This window comes from Suncus etruscus, chromosome 12, assembly GCF_024139225.1.
Source record: "Suncus etruscus isolate mSunEtr1 chromosome 12, mSunEtr1.pri.cur, whole genome shotgun sequence".
NCBI classification, from domain to species: Eukaryota; Metazoa; Chordata; class Mammalia; order Eulipotyphla; family Soricidae; genus Suncus; species Suncus etruscus.
In genome coordinates, this window is record NC_064859.1 from 97521598 (window position 1) to 97545487 (window position 23890).

The following is a 23890-nucleotide window of genomic DNA, read 5'->3' on the forward strand; positions in this document are numbered from 1 at the left end:
CTCTCTCTGTCTCTCTCTCTCTGTGTCTCTCTCTGTCTCTCTCTCTGTCTCTCTCTCACTCTTTCTCTCCCTCCCTCCCTCCTTCCCTTCCTCCACTCTCCTTTCTCCCTCTTCTCTCCCCTCTTTCTTTCTCCTTTCTCCTCTTTCTCTCCTCTCCCCTGTCTCTCACCGCTCTCCTCTCTCCACTCTTCTTTCCTCTTTCTCTTTCTCTCTTCTCTTTCTCCTCTCTCCCCTCTTTCTTTCTCCTTTCTCCTCTTTCTCTCCTCTCCCCTTTCTCTCACCGCTCTCCTCTCTCCACTCTTCTTTCCTCTTTCTCTTTCTCTCTTCTCTTTCTCCTCTCTCCCCTCTTTCTTTCTCCTTTCTCCTCTTTCTCTCCTCTCCCCTTTCTCTCACCGCTCTCCTCTCTCCATTCTTCTTTCCTCTTTCTCTTTCTCTCTTCTCTTTCTCCTCTCTCCCCTTTCTTTCTCCTTTCTCCTCTCTTTCTCTCCTCTCCCCTTTCTCTCTCCGCTCTCCTCTCTCCACTCTTCTTTCCTCTTTCTCTTTCTCTCTCCTCTTTCTCCCTCTCTCCCCTCTTCTTTCTCCTTTCTCCTCTTTCTCTCCTCTCCCCTTTCTCTCTCCGCTCTCCTCTCTCCACTCTTCTTTCCTCTTTCTCTTTCTCTCTCCTCTTTCTCCTCTCTCCCCTCTCTTTCTCTCTCCTCTCTCCTGTCTTTCTCCTCTCTCTCTCTTTCTTCCTCTCTCCTCTCTCTTCCTCTCTCCTCTTTCTCCCCTCTTTTTCTCTCTCCCCTCTTCCCTCCCCCCCCCCTCTCTCCTCTCAGTCTCTCTCTGTCTCTCTGTCTCTCCCCCCTCCCCCATCCAGCCCCAGAGCCAGAAGGGCACTTCCCCTTGGAGGAGGTGGAGGGCGAACGGAGGACGACGAGGACTTTTGGGGGAGGGGGACACGAGACTTAGGGGTGGAAGGTGGATAGGGCAGCCCAGACGCACTTCCGCGGTTACGCACGCCTTCTTGGATCCAAGCGTTCTTGGATGCCTTGTTAGAAAACGGATCTGGGGGCCCGGAGAGATAGCACAGCGGTGTTTGCCTTGCAAGCAGCCGATCTAGAACCTAAAGGTGGTTGGTTCGATTCCCGGTGTCCCATAGGGTCCCCCGTGCCTGCCAGGAGCTATTTCTGAGCAGACAGCCAGGAGTAACCCCTGAGCAACGCTGGGTGTGGCCCAAAAACCAAAAAAAGAAAAAGAAAAGAAAAGAAAAGAAAAGAAAAGAAAAGAAAAGAAAAGAAAAGAAAAGAAAAGAAAAGAAAAGAAAAGAAAAGAAAGAAAGAAAACGGATCTGGGAAAAAAAACCCAGAGTTGGGAGGCGGCTGAAGATTGGGTTCTATCTAACCCACATCACTTGGGCGTTCCTATGGTTCCCCCCCCCCCCCATGACACTTCCTCACCTGTGCGCCCCGCGCCCCAGCTCTAAGACATAGACCTGAGTCTCTGATAACTGCAAGGCGGTCTGGGGAAGGGGGGGGTCTCTGCTCCTCATTATCAAGCTCTCCTCAAATATTGAATCGGGGTCCTTTAACTTTAACTCCACCAATCCCCTCCTCTGTTTCCCACCCCTTTCTCTTCTTCTCTTGTTTTTAAGTTGGTTGGTTGGTTGGTTGGTTATTGGGCCACCTCCAGCGGGGCTCAGGAGTCACTCCTGGCTCTGCACTCAGAAATAAGCCCTGGCAGGCTAGGGGATCTTATGGAATGCTGGGAATCGAACAAGGTCCCTTCCGGGTTGGCCGCATGCAAGGCAAACACCCTATCGCTCTGCTATCTATCTCTCCGGCCCCTGCTCTTTGGACCTGGCTTCTTCCTCGAAGCTGACTTTCCTCTTGCCGAGCCCTGGTCGACCTCCCTGGCCCACCTTCTCCCCACTGGGTTCTTTTGCTCACTACCAAGTGTCTTCTCTTCCCTACTTCGAGCTCCCCCCAGACCTTCCCTTTTCTCTCTTCTTTTTCCCCCCTTTGGTGCTTTTTACGTCCTTCTCCCAAAGGACCCACTCACACTGCCTCCCTCACAGGACTCTCCTATCCACGCCTCCCTCCCTCCTTCCGTAGGACCCTTGCTTCAGGAAGCAGATCCAGGTCCCAGACCATGGGTGCCACCTGGAGAACATCCAACTCTCAAGTCTCTGGCCTATGCTTAATCTCTTGATGTGCATTTCACTCTGCTCCAAGTTTTTGATTGTCTTTTAAAGGTCACCAATTCCAGCCTTTCCAGGATCTTTTATCTTTTCTCCCCACACACACCCCATTCACAGCCAGATCCTTCTAAGACATTTCTCTTCTCTGATGCAAATAGACACCCCCTTCCACATAGCTGAAGAGTGAAACCTGGAGTCTGTAGGTTTCTTTTCTTTTTTTATATTAATATCTTTATTTAAACACCTTGATTACATATATAATTGTAGTTGGGTTTCAGTCATGTAAAGAACGCCCCCCCTTCACCAGTGCAACATTCCCATCACCAATGTTCCAAATCTCCCTCCACTCCACCCCACCCCTGCCTGTACTCTAGACAGGCTTTCTACTTCCCTCCTTCATTCTCATTGTTAGGATAGTTCTCAATGTAGTTATTTCTCTAACTGCACTCATCACTCTTTGTGGTGAGCTTCATGTAGTGAGCTGGAACTTCCAGCCTTCTTCTCTTTTGTCTCTGAAAATTATTGCAGGAATGTATTTTATTTTTCCTAAAACTCATAAATGAGGGAGACTATTCTGAGTCTATCTCTCTCCCTCTGGTACATATACACAATGGAATATTATGCAGCCATCAGGAGAGATGAAGTCATGAAATATTCCTATACATGGATGTACATGGAAACTATTATGCTGAGTGAAATAAGCCTGTAGGTTTCTTGATAGCAGATGATATCAGGAGATAAAGCAGTGCCCACCCACACAATGGAAGAACAAAGTCAACACAATGGAATCTGAAAGAAAGTCAATGAAATTTCTCCTGTCTACATTCCATCCTATTTTTTCTCCTAACTTTCCCCCCACTACTATATTAGATGGATTTTGTTGCATCACAGGCCACCTTAAAAGCCAATGGCTTAATAATATCTTATATTCTTTAAAGAGTCTATACAACAGAAAGGGGGTCATTGGACTTAGGCAGAGCTAAGTAATAAATAATATATTTATTATTATAAATAATATATTTATTTAAGCAACATGATTACAAGCACAATTGTAGTTGGGTTCCAGACATAAACAGAACACCCCCCTTCACCAGTGCAACATTCCCACCATCAATGTCCCCCATCTTCCTCCTCCCCCACCCCCTTTAGAGTTTGAGTCATTATTAAGTTAACAGTGACATCAAGGACAGTGAGTAAGCACACCCATATTCAAGAGATACAGAATGAGCAATGGCTGGGGTATTTTGCAGGGTCAATCACCAAGCTCCCTTAAAATATAGTGTAAAGGTGTGACAGTTTGCAATTCTGTTTTTACCCATATTGCCCTCTATACCTCAAAGACCCTAAACTGCTTCATTCTATGCTTTCCTGGGTACATGCTCACATTGGTTATAGATTTGTTACGTATTCTATTATTTTCTATTAGTCTATTCTGTCCTGGGTATACGTTAAATTTCTTTACTCAAGGGAATATCTCAGTCTTGTGTTTTCTGTCATGGGGACAGTTTCCCACACTGCACAAAGTAAACACTATCTTACAGCCAATACCTAGGTCAAGAAACAGACTTTTATTACTGTCTGTAATGCTCCCACATTCCCTACCTTAATTCTGACATCATTATTAGTTATCCCTACTTTTATCTTTATATAGATGTGATCATGCAGTGTTTATCTTTTGATATATATGTTGCAATGATACCTGATATTTATGTTCATGAGATGAAAACACAGAGATGACTGTCATGAGGGAAGCTGACACTCACAGAAGTCTTGAAACACAGGGCACAACCAACTGGGAAATGATGAAATCAGGAGGCAGAAAGAATGAGAGGAAAATGTTGAGTAGAGCTTTGATGGGGCTTTATAGAAAGAAAATAGGAGGCAGAATAAAAATATTTAAGATAGACTCATTTTAATTCCACTGATCTCCTGGGACCAGGGGTTACCTCAAGTATCTGGTAGCTAGTTCTAGAATTATTAGGGGAGTTGAAGAATGGTACAATGTCTAAGAGCACAGTGAAATAAGGGTAGGGGTACAATTCTGTGTGTGTGAGAGAGAGACAAAGAAAAAGGTGTCCCAGAAGGTCATGGGTTTTTTTAACTTAAAGAAAATGCATCACATAGTTGATCATAATACATTTGTTTTGAGATAAGTGAAAGCAAAGTTATTGAAAACATAAAAGTAGAAAGAAAAATGAAAAGAAAAAGAGAAGAAAGTTAAAAATAGAAATAAAGGGGGCCAGAGCTATAGGACAGTACTAAGGCATTTGCCTTGCACACAGCCGACCTGGGTGGACCTGGGTTTGATCCCCAGCATCCCAGATGGTCCGCTGAGCCTGCCAGACATTAATGACCATGTACACTTATGAAAACTGACCATAAATCTGGGGGCACACTCAACCTGAAGGCCCAGTAATAACTAGAGTGGCTCACAGAACTATAAATACTAGAATTAAGATTATATTTTTAATGTAGCCCCCAAAAATTCAAATCAAAACCAACCAAAAGAAAAAATACATACCGGTAATTAAGGTATGGGGGAGAGTATCAAATATGAAATTTTCCTGTTCTCTCCCAAAAGAGTCATAATCCATCGCTTCCCTTTGTATTAGTTTGTGGCAATATGTAATGTATTGCCTACCCCAAAAATCTTGACCCAACTTCAGTGTTAAATTTTTTTGATAGCATAATATCAACAGAACTGATTTATTGACCATGTAACAGAACTCAATTCCCAACACAATGGTATTCCTCACAGTTGAATTCCCCAATTGATTCACATGGACCAAAAGACTGATCCTATAATCACATATGTGCCATATATAATCATTTATATGCCATTCTGATCTAGCTAGCCTCTATTCTCGAACACTAAACTTGAACTAACAGAACCTCCAGGAAGAATAAAGATATTTCTATCATTAAGGAAAATTCTAAGGCTTTCAAAAGCTATTTTCTAGAAAGCTGGTACTTCAATACAGTCAATGATGTTCTTTATCCCAAGACTTTAGAAATTACCATTAAGAAGTTGGGAAACAGGGGCTGGAGAGATGGCATGGAGGTAGGGTGTTTGCCTTGCATACAGAAGGACAGTGGTTCAAATCCTGGCATCCCATATGGTCCCCCAAGACTCTAGGAGCAATTTCTGAGCATAGAGCCAGGAGTAACTCTTGAGCTTTGCTGGGTGTGACCCCAAAAACAAAAAGAAAAATAAGTTGGGACACAACTCCTCTACCAAACCCCCAAAAGGAAATAATGGCCTCCAACAGTTCCCAAGTAGTTTGATACTCCTGTGGCACTCTCAGAATGAGAAGAGGAAGATTCCCCTTTCTACAGGAATCATAGCAGCCTAGCACCACACCCTACAGCCTCCTACAAAACAGCCCAGCTCTGTGACTTAACCTTCTCAAATTGCCAAATCACTTTTGTTTCAGAGCTTCAAGCAGCTATGCGACTTCACAATATTTTATAACAGTGTCAGCCTGTTGGGTTACACTTATATTTTGCCTAAAATAAAGTTTACCCCTGGTTTCTTTGTATCTGTGTGTTTATAACTTGGTTTCACCCAAAACAAAGATTATCTTACTTGTAAACCTGGGTGGCTTTATGCCCCACCCAGAGGTGATCTCTGTACTCCATAACAATGGTAGTTCTGACTTGTGCAAATACCAAGATCTCAAGATAGAGGACCGAATCTATCATCCACAACTGAGCAGAAAATTTCCTGGCACCATAAAAAGTCCTTGGGGGTATGAAAAGAAGCGTGCATGGAGCCTGTAGTTATTCCCATGAAAGTATGTTTCAAGGGTGGAGCAACCCTGTATCTTTTAGGTCAAGGGAATTCCCTTTCTAATTTCCCCAATTTACTGTGCCTATGCAAAAACAAAAAGCAAAACAATAAATAAATAAATAAATAAATAAATAAATAAATAAATAAATAAATAAATAAATAAAAGCTTGCCACTCCAGCCCTCCTTCCTTTTTTCTTTTCATTTTTTTCTTTTCTTTTTTCATTTTCGTGGTTATTGTTTGGCTATTGTATTTGTTGCTGTGATGCTTTTTTGTAGTTGCTAGTTTTGGTCTTTTGTGTGATTTTTGGTTTTTTGTTGTTGTTGTTGGGTTTGTTTTTTTTTTTTTTTGTCTGTTTTGTTTTGTTGTAGGTATTTTTTTATATTTTTTGTTTTTTTGTTTTTGTTTTTGTTATGTTTTTCTTCTTTTTCCCCTTTCTTCTTTTTAAATTGATATTTTTAACCTCTAGATAGACTCCCCCTGATTTGTTTGTTTGTTTTTCAAACAGAACCATGTAACTTGAATCATCTTGTTCTGCTTCATAAATTGAGGGGAAAGAAAAATGTGTGGTACCAGAATCAAACTGTCATAAGAACAATGAGTACAAATAAAAAAAGATCAGACTTATACACCAAACCCAAAGTCAATGACAAGAGAATCGATAGCCAATCTTCAACAAGCTATACATAGAGGGGACCAGTTACCCTAGCAGTCTGGGGGGCAAAAAAGGGGGGTGCTGGGAACTGGGGTGGAGGGAGGACAACTGGTGGTGGGATACCCCTGATTCAATGCCACTATGTACCACAAATATTACTGTGAAAGATTTGTAATTCACGTTGGTCACTATAAAAAAATATTTTAAAAAAATGGTAGTTCTGGTAGCAGGAGCTCCATAATAAAAACCAGTGAGTCTAACCTATATAAAATGGAATACCAGGAAAGAAAGAAAGGTTTATTCATTTTTTTTAATTAAAAGATATAGTTTAGAAATTTTCTAAATTTTATTTTAAAAATCTTCATCTTATATATCCAAGTAGCTTGATAAATACCAAGTAAGCTTAATCTGCACATCCATATCATACCATGATTGATTATATCATAATCAAATTGCCAGAAATCAGTGATAAAAAGGGAAATATTGGACCAGAGAAATAGTATAGAAGATAAGGAGCTTGCCTTATATGATTCGATCTCCTGCACCTTCATTGGACCCTAGACAATAATGATCTGAGTACTGCCAGGCATGACCCAACCACCCTCTGCTCCAAAACTGAAAATCTTTAAAATAACCCAGAAATGCAAACCATAAAGAAGCAAAAGTAATAACTACAAAAGATTTCTCAGAAACCATGCAAACCAGAAGACAATGGAATATTATTTAAAGAGTTGAACTAAAACACTTTTAAACAAAGAATTTCAGGTTTAATAAGAAACACTCCTCTAGAAGGATTCCTCCCATTTCGGCATATTAGACTTTTACCCCAGTTTATTACTTTTCTCTTCTTCAAATAAAACCACATAACTTGAAAAAAAAATTATCGGACTTAAACACCAAATCCAAAGCCAATGACAACAGAATCCATACCCAATCTACAACAAGCTAGACACAGAGGGGACCACTTATACTAGCAGCTTGGGGGGAGGGGGTAAGGAAGATATGGGATGCATACTGGGAACGGGGGTGGAGGGAGGACAACTTTGGTGATGGAAATTCCTGGATTCAATATCAATATGTACCTAAAATATTACTGTGAAAGATATGTAATCCACTTTGGTCAAAATAAAAATTATTATATTTAAAAAAAAAAAGATAACACAAAGTTGGCTTTGTACTTTAAAACTGGGATGTGTACTTTAGTAGCATGTGACATGAGTAACTAATTGTTGGCAAGAAAAGTAAGGCTAAAAGAGGATTATTTTATACAAAAATGCCTTCTGTACTCCTATGTTCATTGCAGCACTATTTACAATAGGGAGAATCTGGAAACAGCCCAGTTGCCTATGACAGATGAGTGGCTAAAGGAACTGTTGTATACATGGATGTACATGGAATCTATTATGCTTACGAAATAAGTCAGAGGGCAAGAGATAGACACAGAGTAGTCTCACTCATCTATGGGTTTTAAGAAAAATGAAAGACATTTTTGCAATAATTCTCAGAGAGAAAAGAGATGAGGACTGGAAGGTGCAGCTCATAACATGAAGCTCACCACAAAGAGTGATGAGTGCAGTTAGAGAAATAACTACATTGAGAACTATCCTAATAATGTGAATAAATGAGGGAAGTAGAAAGCCTGTCTTGAGTACAGGTGTGGGTGGGGTGGGGAGGAGGGATATCTGGGACATTGGTGGTGGGGATGTTGCACTGGTGAAGGTGGGGTGTTCTTTACATGACTGAAATCATACAACTACAATCATATTTGTAATCACGGTGTTTAAATAAAGATAATTTTAAAAAAAGAAACTATTGTACATCTACACAATGGAATACTATGTGCGTGTCAGGAAAGATGAAGTCATAAAATTTTCCTATAAATAGATGGGCATGGAAATTATTATGCTGAGTGAAATAATTCAGAGGGAGAGAGATAGACACAAAATAGTCTTACTCATCTGTGTGATATAAAAAAAAAAAGAGGGCCAGAGAGCTAGCATAGAGGTAGGGCATTTGTTTTGCATGCAGAAGGACTGTGGTTCGAATCTCGGCATCTCATATGGTTCCCCAAGCCTGCCAGGAGCAATTTCTGAGCATAGAGCCAGGAGTAACCCCTGAGTGTTGCATGACGTGACCCAGAAACCAAAAAAGAAAGAAAAGAAAGAAAAAAAGAAAAGATAGTGTGGTAATAATATCCATAAACAATAGAGATTAAGATCAGGAGGACCAGTCCATGGTATGAAATTTGCCACAAAGAGCAGTGAGTGTAGTTAGAGTAGAGAAGGGTCTACTGTGACAAGATAGTTGGAATTGATCTCTCTGCACAAGAACTGGGTACTGAAAGAGGAGAAAGTGTTGTGCAAGGCAACCTTCATTAACAATAATGCAATCAACAGCGACAAAAGAGAGAGAAAGAGCGAGCAAGATGTAAGATGCCTGCCCCAGAGGCAGGTGAGGTAAAGTGGGTGGGAAGGAAATTGGAGACATTGGTGGGGGGAGAATGTACACTGTACTGCAAACCGAAGTGTCTAAAAGAATAAAAAAAAAAAAAGGGGGGGGTGGGAGAGAAGAAGAGAGAAAGAGAAACAAAAAATGTATGCTCCAGGCATAGGAAGGGGAGAGGGCATAAGGAAGAGTGAGAGGGGAAACTGGGGACATTTGTGGCAAGAAATGTGCACTAGTGAAGGTGGCTGTATGACTGTATGGCTGTAACTTTCACGAACAACTTTATCTATGGAAAAAAACTATTATAAATGACCTTGTAACCACGGTGTTTAAATTTTAAAAAATGGTCAAAGGGAAAATAAACAGGATCATTTTCTTCACATTAACAATAAAAACCATTTTGCAGTGAGCTCATGTTTAGAAAATTGGTCGATTTTTTTTAATTGGTAAAGTCAAAGGTAATCAATAGACTTTCAATTTCTTTTTATGTTTTATGGTAATTAGTAAATCCTAATATTTATTTTGAAAGGTGAAGATAAAACACAAAATCATTTCACCATTTTATACACTACAGAGTCTTTAACCTCTAAGAATAAATTTTCCGGTAATTTTCTCAATAATTATTTCCAGAATATTTCAAAACATTTGAGGCATCAGAGTGATGATGGGGTAATGGATAGGGCGACTGCCTTGTATGCGGTTGACCCAAACAGACCGCAATTCGATTCCCGACCTCCCCTATGGTCCCCTGAGCCTACAAGGAGCAACTTCTGAGTGGAGAACCAGGAGGAACCCCTGAGCGCCTCCGGGTGTGACCCCTAATTTTGAGGCTATTTTTTGTGTCATCTTTGTGTCATTCTTTAATATCTACAAAAAGTTAATAGCTATAAAAGAGAAGTTAATATCTACAAAAAAAAACTACACTTCTTGTCAAAATTCAAGAGAATGCTTGGGTAGTACTTTACTTGTACAAAGAAAACACCCAAATTCTAAAATCAGTGATAAAAATCTTGAAAGATAGCTTTTTCCTGCTGAGCCAGCCTAGACACACCAAGGACCATAATCTCTCCAGGATCCACACCCAGTAAGATGTCCCCACCCAACGAATGTGGGGCCTATTCCTGCCGGGTGATTGGGCACCCAGAGACTTAAAAGGGACGGCGGCCATGCTCTCTACCTTTTTCCTGCTGAGCCAGCCTAGACACACCAAGGACCATAATCTCTCCAGGACCCACACCCGGTGCAGCTCATGACATGAAGTTCACCACATAGTGATGGGTGCAGTTAGAGAAATAACTACACTGAAAACTATCATAACAATGTGAATGAATAGAAATAGAAAGCTTGTCTTGAGTACAGGTGTGGGTGGGGTGGGGAGGAGGGAGATCTGGGAAATTGGTGGTGGGAATCCTGCACTGATGAAGGGGGTGTTCTTTACATGACTGTTATCATACAACTACAATCATATTTGTACTCACGGTGTTTAAATAAAGATAATTTAAAAAAATTAAAATGTGAATTTTAATCCAGAGGTAAAAAAAATCTTAAAAGATAAATGTAAAATAATCTTTTAGTCTTCAAAATATTTTGAATATGTTTACAATATTTATATTACAAAATATTAATGATATTTCTTCACTAGAAAGATAATTTTAAGATAGAAATTTGGACTGGAGAGATAGCATTATATAGCATTATATAGTTAACATTGTTATTGTAATATACCTTGAAGCAGTTATCTTTGTGTTGAGCTTACTTAAAGTTCTTTGAGCTTCCCAACCCCTGAATGTCTAAATCTCATATAAGATTTGAGAGGTTTGGGGGCCAGAGAGAGTACAGTGGGTAAAGTGCTTACCTCACATACAGCTCACTGGGTTCAATCCTTGACACCACACAGGACCCCCCCAAGCCTGCCAGGTGTGATTTCTAAGTACAGAACCAGGGGTACTGGCTAAGTATTGAGGGCCTCCTACATGAGCACTATCCAGTGTGACCCCCAAAACAAACAAAAGATTTGAGAAGTTTTCAACTATTGTCCCTTAAAAATAAGCTTTCTGCTTCTTTTCTTCTAGGAGTTTTCTGATATAAATGTTTAATCCCTTGATCATGACTCATAAACCACATGTTTTGTTCCCTTTTTTTACTTTATTTTTGCTCCTCTACTCTCTAGATCAAATAATCTCTCTTTGAGTTTTATTTGCCTAACTTCTTTGTGATCAAGTCTATGAACACTCTCTACTGAATTTTCTTTGTAGTCTTCTGCTTCATGATTCTTGTTTGGTTTCCTTTATAGTTTCTAATTATTTATTGCTCTTCTAATTCTAGCCATGCATAGCTTCCCTGATTTACTTTAATTTACTCTTTCATTTTAATTGTTTTCTTTCTATTATATTTTTCTTAATTATTTCATAAAAAACTCATAACCCATTTATATTTTGGATCAGTCTTTGAGCTTTACTCTTTTTTTCTAGCTGTGTCATATTTATCTGATCCTGTACAAACTGTATGATTTCTAAGCATTTAAAGGAGAAAAATAACTCTTCCAGTTTTTACAGATTGGATACAGAGGGTATAGACTCTGTCTCTTTTCTTCTATTTCCCGAATTAATAGCATTGCCTCCAGAATCACAGGGCTTGCAAAGAGAAATTAGTGGGAGGTGTTGAGCATTTCAGTGGTGGGGGTTATAATAACTTTGTATCCCAATGCCCATAAATGCCAACACTACTGTAATCATGTCCCTTAAACTATAATAAAATTGGAGGCCCAGAGTGATATTATAGTGAGTAGGGCACTTGCCTTGCATGTAGGAGACCCTGTTTCAGTCTCTGGTACCCCATCTTATCCCCCAAGCATAGCCAAGATCACAGAACTGGAAGTAAGCCCTGAACACCACCAAGTGACCCAAAAATATTTTTTAAAAAATCAAAAGGAGGTGAAAGAGGAAGACTTTATCAGGAGCAATCTAAAGAATAAAGAACTCTGGAAAAGTCAAAGGAAAAAGTGCCTGCCGTAGAGGCAGGCGGAGTGGGAGGTACAGAAGAGAAATTGGGGGCATTGGTGGATGGAAGTGGACAATCCATAAAGTAATGGTGCTGCACCGTTGCACTCCTAAAACCCAATCATGAATAACTTTATAATCGACAGAGACTCAATTCAAAAGAAATGTTGTAAGGGAGGAGATTGCTTTGTTCACTTTCCTCAGAAGTCGGCAGCCTAACTGCTAGATATTCTGTGACATCTAGACTGCATCTAATTGAAGCATCTGTGAATCTGGACTGAAATGTTCTTAGGACCTATTGCCCTCATCTCCTGGAGGCATAGAAGGTTTTTTGTTTTTGTTTTTGGGCCACACCTGGCGGTGCTCAGGGGTCACTCCTGGCTGTCTGCTCAGAAATAGCTCCTGGCAGGCACGAGGGACCATATGGGACACCGGGATTTGAACCAACCACCTTTGGTCCTGGATCAGCTGCTTGCAAGGCAAACGCCGCTGTGCTATCTCTCCGGGCTCATAGAAGTTTTCTTGAGTCCCAATTCTGCTTGAGGTTTCTCATCAACAATGCTAAAATAACTTTGGCTCTAGGCAGCATCTCTGATGGTTTTACACACTTTGTTGCCAGGGCACCTGCAGTGAATACACAAAGCAAAAATGCCTTTGCAGGACTCCCTAGATATGCATTTATTTCCTGTGTTTCCCACTTTAGTTCACTGCCCTCTGCATAAACATCTACCTCAATTCCACTACTGAATTATGCACTTATTTCTAACATCTGACCATGTCTCTCTGAGATGTTTTCTGGGACATCTTACTCCTCATTTAGAGTGGATGGAGTATGGGGGAGTGGTTCTACTGCTTTTATGATTTAAGAAGCTACTAGTTATTTCATTTACTTTATCTTTGATTATAATTATTTTAAAAATCTAAATAATAAATGCTTTGATTGATTGACTGATTGAGTTTTGGTCACACCAGGCAATGCTCAGGGGTTGCTGTTGGTTCTGTACTCAGGAATCACTCTTGGCAAGCACAGGGGACCACACAAGATGCAAGGAATCAAACCCGGGTTGACTGAGTGCCCTGTCCACTGTACTAACTCTCTGGCCCCTGATTATGATAGTTTTTAAAAGGCAACGCTACTGTACTCAACTATACTCAACAAGTAATGGTACTTAACAAGAGAAGAATGACAATTAAAGGCTTCTATTTTCTATAGATTACTTGAAGACAAGATAAAAGCAGGAATGACAGAAATAAAGGAGGATATGTTACTGATATTTTAACTGATATCACAGAAATATGCAAGATAATAGAGTACTATGAACCATTATAAGCAAGAACTCAGAAGAAATTATAGAATCTTAGAAGAACAGATATAGAATCAGGAAGACCTAGAACACCTAAGCAAACTTCTTACTAGAAAGGAAGTTGAACCAATAAGCAAAACCTCCTGCAAAATAAAACAGACTTTCAATAAGCAAAATCTCAGGATCAATTATTTTACTGATTAATTAGAACAAACATAAAAATAATTAACACTATGTAAACCACTGACTTACTTTTCAATGTCAACATTCAAAATTAAATAATAATATCTATTTAATTTTTCTTCTACATAATAACATAATAAAATATATTTAAAGTATAATAATATTGATCTAATATTGCTTCTCCACAAACTCCTCCCAAAAATAGAAAAGGAAGAAATAGCCATGCAAAACTTCTCAAGAAAGCATCAACAAACTGATTTTCACACATTATTCGCTGAGCATTTAGTACAATAGCTAAATATGATATCAACGTAGGTATCCAATAACAGAAATGTTGGTCATAAATATGTAGTGTGTATATGCAATAGAACACTTTGCAACTGCCAGAAACAACAAAATTGTGCATTTCACTGCAATATATATATACATATATATATATATATATATATATATATATATATATATATATATATATAAACTGGAAGTTACTACGTTAAATAAATTAAGCCAGGAGAAGGACAAACACAATTACGTATGGCATATAGAAAACTGGATGAGTGGGCCGGAGAGATAGCATGGAGGTAATGCGTTTGCCTTGCATGCAGAAGGACGGTGGTTCGAATCCCGGCATCCCTGAGCCTGCCAGGAGCGACTTCTGAGCATAGAGCATAGAGCCAGGAGTAACCCTGAGCACTGCCGGGTGTAACCCAAAAACCAAAAACAAACAAACAAACAACCAAAAAGAAAACTGGATGAGGGAATGCAATGATTTAAAAGGAGTCTGCCTAGATACCCTTGGCCCCAGAGTATAGGGCAAGGAAGGACAGAGAAGAGTTAGAGAGAAAGCATTAGGAACAGGGGTTAAGGAGATCTGAGTACATCATTGGTATAAAGAAGTGGCAGAGCTAAAAATCCATACCACAGTCAATGACACTGAAAACAAGGGATCCAAACTTTAACATTAAATTTTAAATTGTGCCTGTGAAAGTGGCAGGTTGTAGAGTGGTGTTGAGGTGGAAGGGAGCCTAGGAACCCTGATGAGGAGATGACACCGATGGTAGGATTGGTGCTGGAGAATAGCATGTCTAAAAGTCAACTATGGGGGCCGGCGAGGTGGCACTAGAGGTAAGGTGTCTGCCTTGCAAGCGCTAGCCAAGGAAGGACTGCAGTTTGATCCCCCAACATCCCATATGGTCCCCCCAAGCCAGGGGCAATTTCTGAGAACTTAGCCAGGTTAACCCCTGAGTATCAAACGAGTGTGGCCCGAAAAAAAAAAAAGTTAACTATGAATGACTTTGACAATTACGGAGCTTTAAAAAATATTTTTAATCAGCAAACCAAATTTAACTGTATATTCAAGCGATCGTGTTCAAGTAGGATTTATTTCAGGATTACAAAGAAAGCTTATTAATTTGAAAGGATATATGCACAACTATGTTCATCCCAGTCCTTAACAGAATAACCAACATAAGGAAAATCTCAATCACCCATCTACAAACAAATGGATCAAGAAAGCTATGGTATATATATATGTAAATATATGTATGTATGTATATATAGCTAATGGAATACTATGCAGCTTTAAAAAAGAACAAAATTCTGCAATTCACAGCAAAATGGATAGAGCTGAAGGATACCTTGCTGAGTGAAGTCAGAAGGAATGGGATAGATGCAGAATAATCTCTCATATGTGGGACTAAAAGATATACAACAGGTAGCAACACAACAAGAGAATTGATCCACATAGTTGGCGGGAACCAGGAGTGTTGGAAAGGGAAGGCCATTAGAATCCTTGGAAGTGGGAAGCGGGTTTTCTGGTGAGGTGTGTGATGCTAAAATTAAGCAGGGAGAACCATCATTAATAGTATTGTAAGGGTCATAATAGAAAAAAAAGTACAGCAGGTACGACATTTGTTTTACACTCAGCAAACCCAGGTTCAATCCCTAGCACTACTAATGGTCCCCAGAAACTGAAAAAAGTAATCCCTGAGAGCAGAGCCAGGAGTAAGTCCTGGCTTACTAGGTGTTTTACTTACTAGTAAGTCCCCACTTACTAGGTGGGGTAAAAGAACAAGATAAATGACACTGAGATTGTAAATCGCAGAACCTTAATCAATAAAAAAAAAAAGTGAAAAACAAAAAAGTAAAATGACTTCTTTTAAATTATATGGATTTATAATAAAGTAAAATACAAAGATGTTTTAATATCTATAATTCAATAAACATTAAATGGCATATTAATGAAATGATTAATAAAAACTACATATTCGTAGACACTGAGCATCTGACAAAACTCAACTTGTACTTATAGTAAAAATGCTCCACAAAGTGGGATGGGTGAAATGTACTTAAATGAAATAAATATCATATATGACAATCCCAGTGTTAACATTCTGGCCCACAATGATTCAGCTTTGCCTCTAAGATATGAACAAAGGGGCCCGGAGAGATAGCACAGCGGCGTTTGCCTTGCAAGCAGCCGATCCAGGACCAAAGGTGGTTGGTTCGAATCCCGGTGTCCCATATGGTCCCCCGTGTCTGCCAGGAGCTATTTCTGAGCAGACAGCCAGGAGTAACCCCTGAGCACCGCCGGGTGTGGCCCCCCCCCAAAAAAAAAAGATATGAACAAAGGCACTCACTCTTGTCATTTTGGGGAAGGGAGACTTGTGTCATGGCTAGGTATGCTCAGGGGGGACTTACTCCTGACTCTGTGCTCACACAGAACCCTCCTGTCAGAACCAGGGATTGAACCTGGGTTGGCACATGCAAGACAAGTGCCCCTGTACAGTATCTCTCAACACTCTTACCACTTTTATTTAATCTAGTATTGGTTGTTTTAGCTCTATCAGTTGGGCAACTAAATCATAAAGAAAAAAATTCAAAACTGTCACTATATGTTAACAAAGTATATATAAATCCTAAAGATTTGTATATGTATATGTCAATAAAGTCTTAGGTTACAAAAATATATAATAAATTTTATACACTAATAACAAACTTTCAGAAAGAGAAATTAATAGGAGAATTCAATTTGTAAAACTTTTTAAACATAGGACATCCAAGAACTAATTGCAGGAAGTGAAACAGAAATATATAGACAAATACATAGAATTACAGTTATGTATTTTATCCTGAACTAAAAACTCTAAGACGGGCCGGGCGGTGGCGCTAAAGGTAAGGTGCCTGCCTTACCTGCGCTAGCCTAGGACGGACCGCGGTTCGATCCCCCGGCGTCCCATATGGTCCCCCAAGCCAGGAGCGACTTCTGAGCGCATAGCCAGGAGTAACCCCTGAGCGTCACCGGGTGTGGCCCAAAAACCAAAAAAAAAAAAAATAAATAAATAAAAATAAAAACTCTAAGACAATGATAAAAGATACTGAGAAGATAAACATAAATAAAAAGATATTTTATTCCCAGGGATTAGTGGTATTAATGCCCAAATGTCCATACTATACAATTTACAAATTGTATAGTAAAAATTCAATAAAAAAACAATAGCATTTTTCACTAAAAATATAAAAACATTTCATCAAAACATTTTATAAATCCATGGGGCCAGAAAAATGGCATGGAGGTAGGGCATTTGCCTTGCATTCGGAAGGATGGTGGTTTGAATCCTGGCATCCCATATGGTCCTCCGAGTCTGCCAGGAGCGATTTCTGAGCATAGAGCCAGGAAGAACCCCGAAGTGCTGCCCAGTGTGACCCAAAAACAAACTAACAAACAAAATATTTTATAAATCCTAAGATTTGTATGAAACTATAAAACACTCTGAATAGTCAAAGCAAATTTGAGAAAGAATAAAACTGGAGGCATAACAGCCCCATGATTTAAAAAATATTACATAACTACATTAAATCAAAACTGTGGTATTTGGCATCAAAACAGACACATATCAGTGAAACAAATGGAAAGCTCAGAAATAAACTTATGAACTATGATCATTTAATTAAAAAAATAGTAGAAGCCAAGAATGTGCAAGAGAAAAAGAAGTCTCTTTAATAAATGGGGGCCGGGCGGTGGCGCTGGAGGTAAGGTGCCTGCCTTACCTGCGCTAGCCTAGGAGACGGACCTCGGTTCGATCCCCCGGCGTCCCATATGGTCCCCCAAGCCAGGAGCGACTTCTGAGCGCATAGCCAGGAGTAACCCCTGAGCGTTACCGGGTGTGGCCCAAAAACAAAACAAAACAAAACAAAAAAAAAAATAACTAATGAGGCACATATAATAGAATGAAATCCATCCAATCTCTTATACTACACAAAAATGAATTAAAAATGATGAAAATTATTTTTAAAATTAAATATAAAACCTAAAACTATAAAACTGCCCCAAAAAATAAGTGACAATCTATTTGGCATCAATCTCAGCATGATATTTTTTGGATCTGACACCAAAAGAAAAGAAACCAAGAGTTAAAAAAAATGAATTAAGTGAATCAGAACCTTCTATGTATTCAATTAAATTATAAGCCAAAAATAAAGACAACTTACTGAATGGAAGAAAACATTATTAAATCACATATCTTATAAGGAGTTTCTATCCAAAAGTTAGAAATAACTCATGCAACTCAAAAGCAAAATAAAACCATCTGATTTTAAAATAAGCAAAGGATTAGAATATTTTTCTAAAGTAGTTTTACAAATAGGCAGAAGAGAAGAACAAACATTTTTCCAAAGAAGCTTTATAAAAGTCGACAAGTATATGAGCAGGGTTATCACTAATAATTAGGGAAATTCAAGTCAAAATCAAAATAAGGGTGCCAGAGTGATAGCATGGAGGCAGGGTGTTTGCCTTGCATGCAGAAGGACGGTGGTTCAAATCCCGGCATCATGTATGGTCCCCCGTGCCTGCCAGGAGCGATTTCTGAGCATAGACTTAGGAGTAAACCCTGAGCACTGCCGGATGTGACCTCAAAACCAAAATAATACTAATAATAATTTTTAGCTTCCTGTTTTTGAAGACATCCACATCCACAGGCATGCTCATTTACATCCTGACTTTCTACTTTACCCAGAATGGAAATCCTACTTAGACAGTCAGAGAGCCATTTCTTCTCACATTCACATCAAAACCTCCTTCCTCCTCTCTCATTCCTGGGATTCCCGTGATTTGTTAGACCAGATAAGAAAATAATGACCGGGAGCCGGAGAAATATCATGGAGGTAAGGCATTTGCCTTTCATGCAGATTGTCATTCGTTTGAATCCTGGCCTCCTATATGGTCCCCCGAGCCTGCCAGGAGCGATTTCTGACCAAATAATCTGTTTATGGTAGTAGGGCAATTACTAATGATATTAGTGACAGACAATTAGATGAACTGATAACAATTCTTCGAATGAGTTTTCTCATGATCCATTAACACAGTTGTCTGCCAACGAAATCATTAAGAACAGGAGACATCTTCTCTTATGTCCTGATGGAGAATGGACAGACTATTAGGCAGGCAGAAAGATACACATCAAAAGATATAAGTGTTGGGGCTGGGCGGTGGCGCTGAAGGTAAGGTGCCTGCCTTGCCTGCGCTAGCCTTGGACGGACTGCGATTCGATCCCCCGGTGTCCCATATGGTCCCCCAAGCCAGGAGCAACTTCTGAGCACATAGCCAGGAGTAACCCCTGAGCGTTACCGGGTGTGGCCCAAAAACCCAAAAAAAAAAAAAAAAAGATATAAGTGTGGGGATGGATACAGGCCACAGCCCTGTTGAGCCAAGTTCATTGTGTTCTTGGAGAAGCCACTATTCAGAAAGAGGAGACTGGATCAAGCTGAGGGACAGCTAAAGACTTATAAAGGACCAGACAGTTGAAGTTGAATAGATATTTTCTAAATCATTGTGATTTACAAAGTCCTTCTTCGTTGGTCTTCAAACATACAATGTTTCAGGGACAATCCCACCACCATTATCAACCTCTTCCCACCAATGTTCTCAGAGTCCATCCCATACCACCACACCTGTCCCCAGCCTACCAACATAACAGTCCCATTTTAAGTTTAGATTGTTAAAGTTTGGGTCTCTTAATTGCATTGTTGTTGACTTTGGCTTGGATATTTTGTTCTGTCCTTTTTTTTAATGGGTTTATTAAAGAACATTCTTAGGAAGGCAACAATGTTTGATTTGTCATTTAAAAAAAAAAGCTGCTTCTTCATGCTGTGTCATAAAAATGACATGTTACAGAAGTACAATTATCTTCCTAATGAAATTTTGATAGTCTAGCACAGTGTAGTAATTTCTGCAATGTTAGAATAAATTTAAAAACTCTCTTCTAGAAAAAACAAAAATAAACAAAAAAAAAGAATAAAAAAAAGTCTCTTCTATGTTTCTTTCCAAATAGTGATGGATAATGAAGATGGCATAAAGAAGCCATTGTTTTCTTTTTCTATTCACTATGTAGTACTGAATTCTGTATTTTTACCATCACAGGCTACAATTCTCATTTTATCCACTTTAATAAGTTCTGTCACCTCTCTAAATTCAACCTCATTCAATACAAAAGTTCACACATTATCACAGAATCTGTATGTATTTGGAGAGCCCCTAAAATTGACACGGTTCCTGATTCTCTGAGCCAGCGCTGAATTTATAGCCTTATCAAACTGGAGTAAGACTTGGAGGGCAAGTTGGGGGGAAATCTGTTGAGACTATGAGCTCATCAAGGTTCTCCTGAAGACTGTTTCCCAGAGTAGTATTTCTGTATAATTGATATGCCATGATTTAGGAGAAGAAATTGTGGTTTGTTTGTTTGGTTTGGTATCATGAGATAAAATAAAAAAAAAACATAGATTCTCTAATTGAATCACCATGAGATACACAGTTATAAAGTTGTTTATGGTTGTTTCAGTCCCACAATGTCCAGTACCCATCTGTTCACCGGTGCCCAAGAAATTGTTTTCTTTATTCAGACTTGCATTGATAACCTGTGGAGAAGGAGTTTCCCACCCCAAGTGCACAGAAGCAGGAGGCATGGAACACCCCGACCTCTTCTTCAGCTGCTACATGAACCAGGGAGCTGACCAACAACCAGTTCTGTCATTTTTAACACCACCAGTGAGACCACTTGACCCCTGGCCCCCATCCTTTCATATTTGTGTTTCTCCTCCTCCGTTGAAAATTCTTTCCTCCTCCTCAATATACTCTGGGACCTAGAGTATTCTTGACAATTCCCACTTAAACCACTGCAAGTTTTTTCATGCAGTTATTCTAATTTTGTATTTAAGCACCATGATTATAATGTTTTTATAATATACTTGGTTTATTTTTTCACAGATAAACTTGTTCTTGGTTAAGTTACAGACATATAATGTAGAACAACCTTTGCTAGTGCACATTTCCTGCCACCAATGTCCTGTTTTCTCTCCCCTTTCTATCTCTAGACTAGAGCATATATTTTTCTCCTCTATCTCTTTCTCTCTCTTTCCTTTATTTTCCATTTAGACATTTTGGTTTGCAGTACAATACATTATTTCCTGCCAACAATGTCCCAATTTCCCTTTCACCCAATCCTTCCCTGCTTGCCTCTAGGACAAGCATTTTACTCCTCTCTCTCTCTCTCTCTCTCTCTCTCTCTCTCTCTCTCTCTCTCTCTCTCTCTCTCTCTCTCTCTCTCTCTCTCTCTCTCTCTTCTTTTTTGACACTGTGGTTTTCATTGTCGTTAATGAAAGATGCCATGCATGTCACTTTCTCCCCTTTCAGCACCCAGTTCTTGTCCAGAACAATCAGTTTCAACTATCATATCATAATAGTCCTTTCTCAGCTCTAATTGCACTCGCTCCCCTCTTTGTGGCAAGCTTCCTACCATAGACTGGTCCTTCTGATCCTCATCTCTATTGCCTCTGGATATTATTACCACACTATCTTTTACTTTTCTTATATCCCATAGAGGAGTGATATTGTTCTATGTTTATCCCGCTCCCTCTGATTCATTTCACTCAGCATAATAATATCCACATCCAACCAGGTAGAAGGAAGTTTCATGACTTCATTTACTAGTGGCTGCATAGTATTCCATTCTGTAGATGTATCAGGGTCTCTTTATTCACTCATCTCTTCTCAGGCACTTGGGTTGTTTCCAGATTCTGGCTATTGTGAATAGTGCTGCAATGAATATAGGAGTGCAGAGAGCTTTTCTGAATTGTGTTTTGGGGCCATTTAGGGTAGATTTTTAGGAGTGGTATTGTTGGGTCATAGGGAAACTCAATTTCTAGTTTTTTGAGGAATAACCATAATGTTTTCCAAAAAGGTTGGAACAGTTTACATTCTCACCAGCAGTGAGTGAGAGTTCCTTTCTCTCCGCATCTGTGCCAATGTTAGCTGTTTTTGTTCTTTGCCATGCGAGCCAGGCTCTGTGGTGTGAGATGGTATCTCATTGTTGTTTTGTTTTGCATCTCCCTGACGACTAATGATGTGGAGCATTTTTTCACGTGCCTCTGGCCACCTGTAGTCCTTCTTTGAAAAAGTTTCTGTTCATTTTTTCTTTCTATTTTTGAATGGGGCTAGATGTTTTTCTTATAAGCTTTACCAATGCATTATATATCTTAGACATTAACCCCTTACCAGATGGGTATTAGGTGATTAGCTTCCCCCATTCTGTGGGCAGACTTAATATCTAGTCACCATTTCCTTTAAGGTGCAAAAGATTCTTAGTCTAATGTAGTTCCATTTGTTTATCCTTGTTTCCACATATTTGGTCAGTGGTGTTTTCTCCTTGAAAAATGCCTTTAACTTCAATGTCATGGAGTATTCTGCCTATGTTTTCCACTATGCACCTATGGTTTCAAGTCTGATATCAAGGTCTTTAATACCTTTTGATCTGATCCTTTTACATAGTGTTAAAAAGACTTCTGAATTCACTTTTTTGCATGTAGTTGACCAGTTATCTCAAAACCATTTGTTGAAGAAGCTATCCTTGCTCTACTGTATATTTCTTTCCCCTTTATCAAATATTAATTGATTGTATGTCTGGGGTCAGTCTCTGAATACTCAAGACTATTCCATTGATCTGAGGGTCTGTCTTTATTCCAAAACTATGCTGTTTTAAAAAACATTGCTTTATAGTACAATTTAATGTTGGAGGATGTCTTCCATCTTCTTATTCCTAATGATTGCTTTAGGTATTCATGGACATTTATTGTTCCAAGAAAATTTCAGCAGTTTGATCCATTTCTTTGAAAAATGTAATGGGGGTGGGGGTGCGGAGAGATGGCATGAAGGTAAGGTGTTGGCCTTTCATGCAGAAGGTCATTGGTTTGAATCCCAGCATCCCATATGGTCTCCCAAGCCTGCCAGGAGCAATTTCTGAGTATGGAGCCAGGAGTAACCCCTGAGCACTGCCAGGTGTGACCCAAAAACCAAAAGAAAAATGTAATGGGTATTCTTAAAGGGATTGCATTAAAACAGTACAAAGTTTGGGAAGTATTATCATTTTAATTAATTGACACATTAATAATGTTAATCCTCCCCATTCATGAGTAAGGTATATGTCTCAATTTTCTTGTGTCCTCTTTTCTTTCCTGAAGCAGTGCTTTATAGTTTTCTTTGTATAGATTTTTCACTTCTTTAGTTAAGTTGACTCCAAGGTACTAGATTTTCTGAGGCACAATTGTGAATGGGATTTTTAATGTCTCTTTCTTTTTTTTTTTTTTTTTTGGTTTTTCAGGCCACACCGTTTGATGCTCAGGGGTTACTCCTGGCTAAGTACCCAGAAATCGCCCCTGGCTTGAGGGAACCATATGGGATGCTAGGGGATGAAACCGCGGTCCTTCCTTAGCTAGCACTTGCAAGGCAGACACCTTACCTCTAGTGCCACCTCACCGGCCCCTAATGTCTCTTTCTTCTCTTTTATTATTTTATATAAAAATATGGATTTTTACATATTAATTTTGTAGCCTACTACTTGACTACACAAATCTATTCTAGAAGCTTTTTGGTAGAGTCTTTATGCTTCTAAATATAATGTCATGTCATATGAAAACAGTGAGATCTTGCCTTCTTTCTTTCCTATCTTGATGTCTTTTATATCTTTTTCTTGCCTGATTGCTAGGGCAAGTACTTTCAGTACTTTGTTGAATAGAAGTAGTGAGAGGGAGCAACTATGTCTTGTGACAGATCTTAGAGGACAGTCTTTTAGTTTTTTTCACTCTGAAATATAATATTTGCCATGGGCCTGTGGTAAATGGTCTTGACTATACTGAGAAAAGTTTCTTTTATTCCCATTTTGTTGAGAGTTTTTATCATGAATGGGTATTGGGCCTTGTCAAATGCTTTCTCTGCATCTATTGATATGATCATATGGTTTTTATTTTTTCTTTTGCTAACATAATGCATTACATTGATTGACTTCCATAT

General features: G+C 39.2%; 1 pseudogene; it reads right to left on the minus strand.

Moving 5' to 3' along the window:
• Window positions 1–19932: 19932 nt before the first annotated feature.
• Window positions 19933–20257, minus strand: LOC126024309 (transcription initiation factor IIA subunit 2-like; annotated as a pseudogene).
• Between the last annotated feature and the right edge of the window lie 3633 nt (window positions 20258–23890).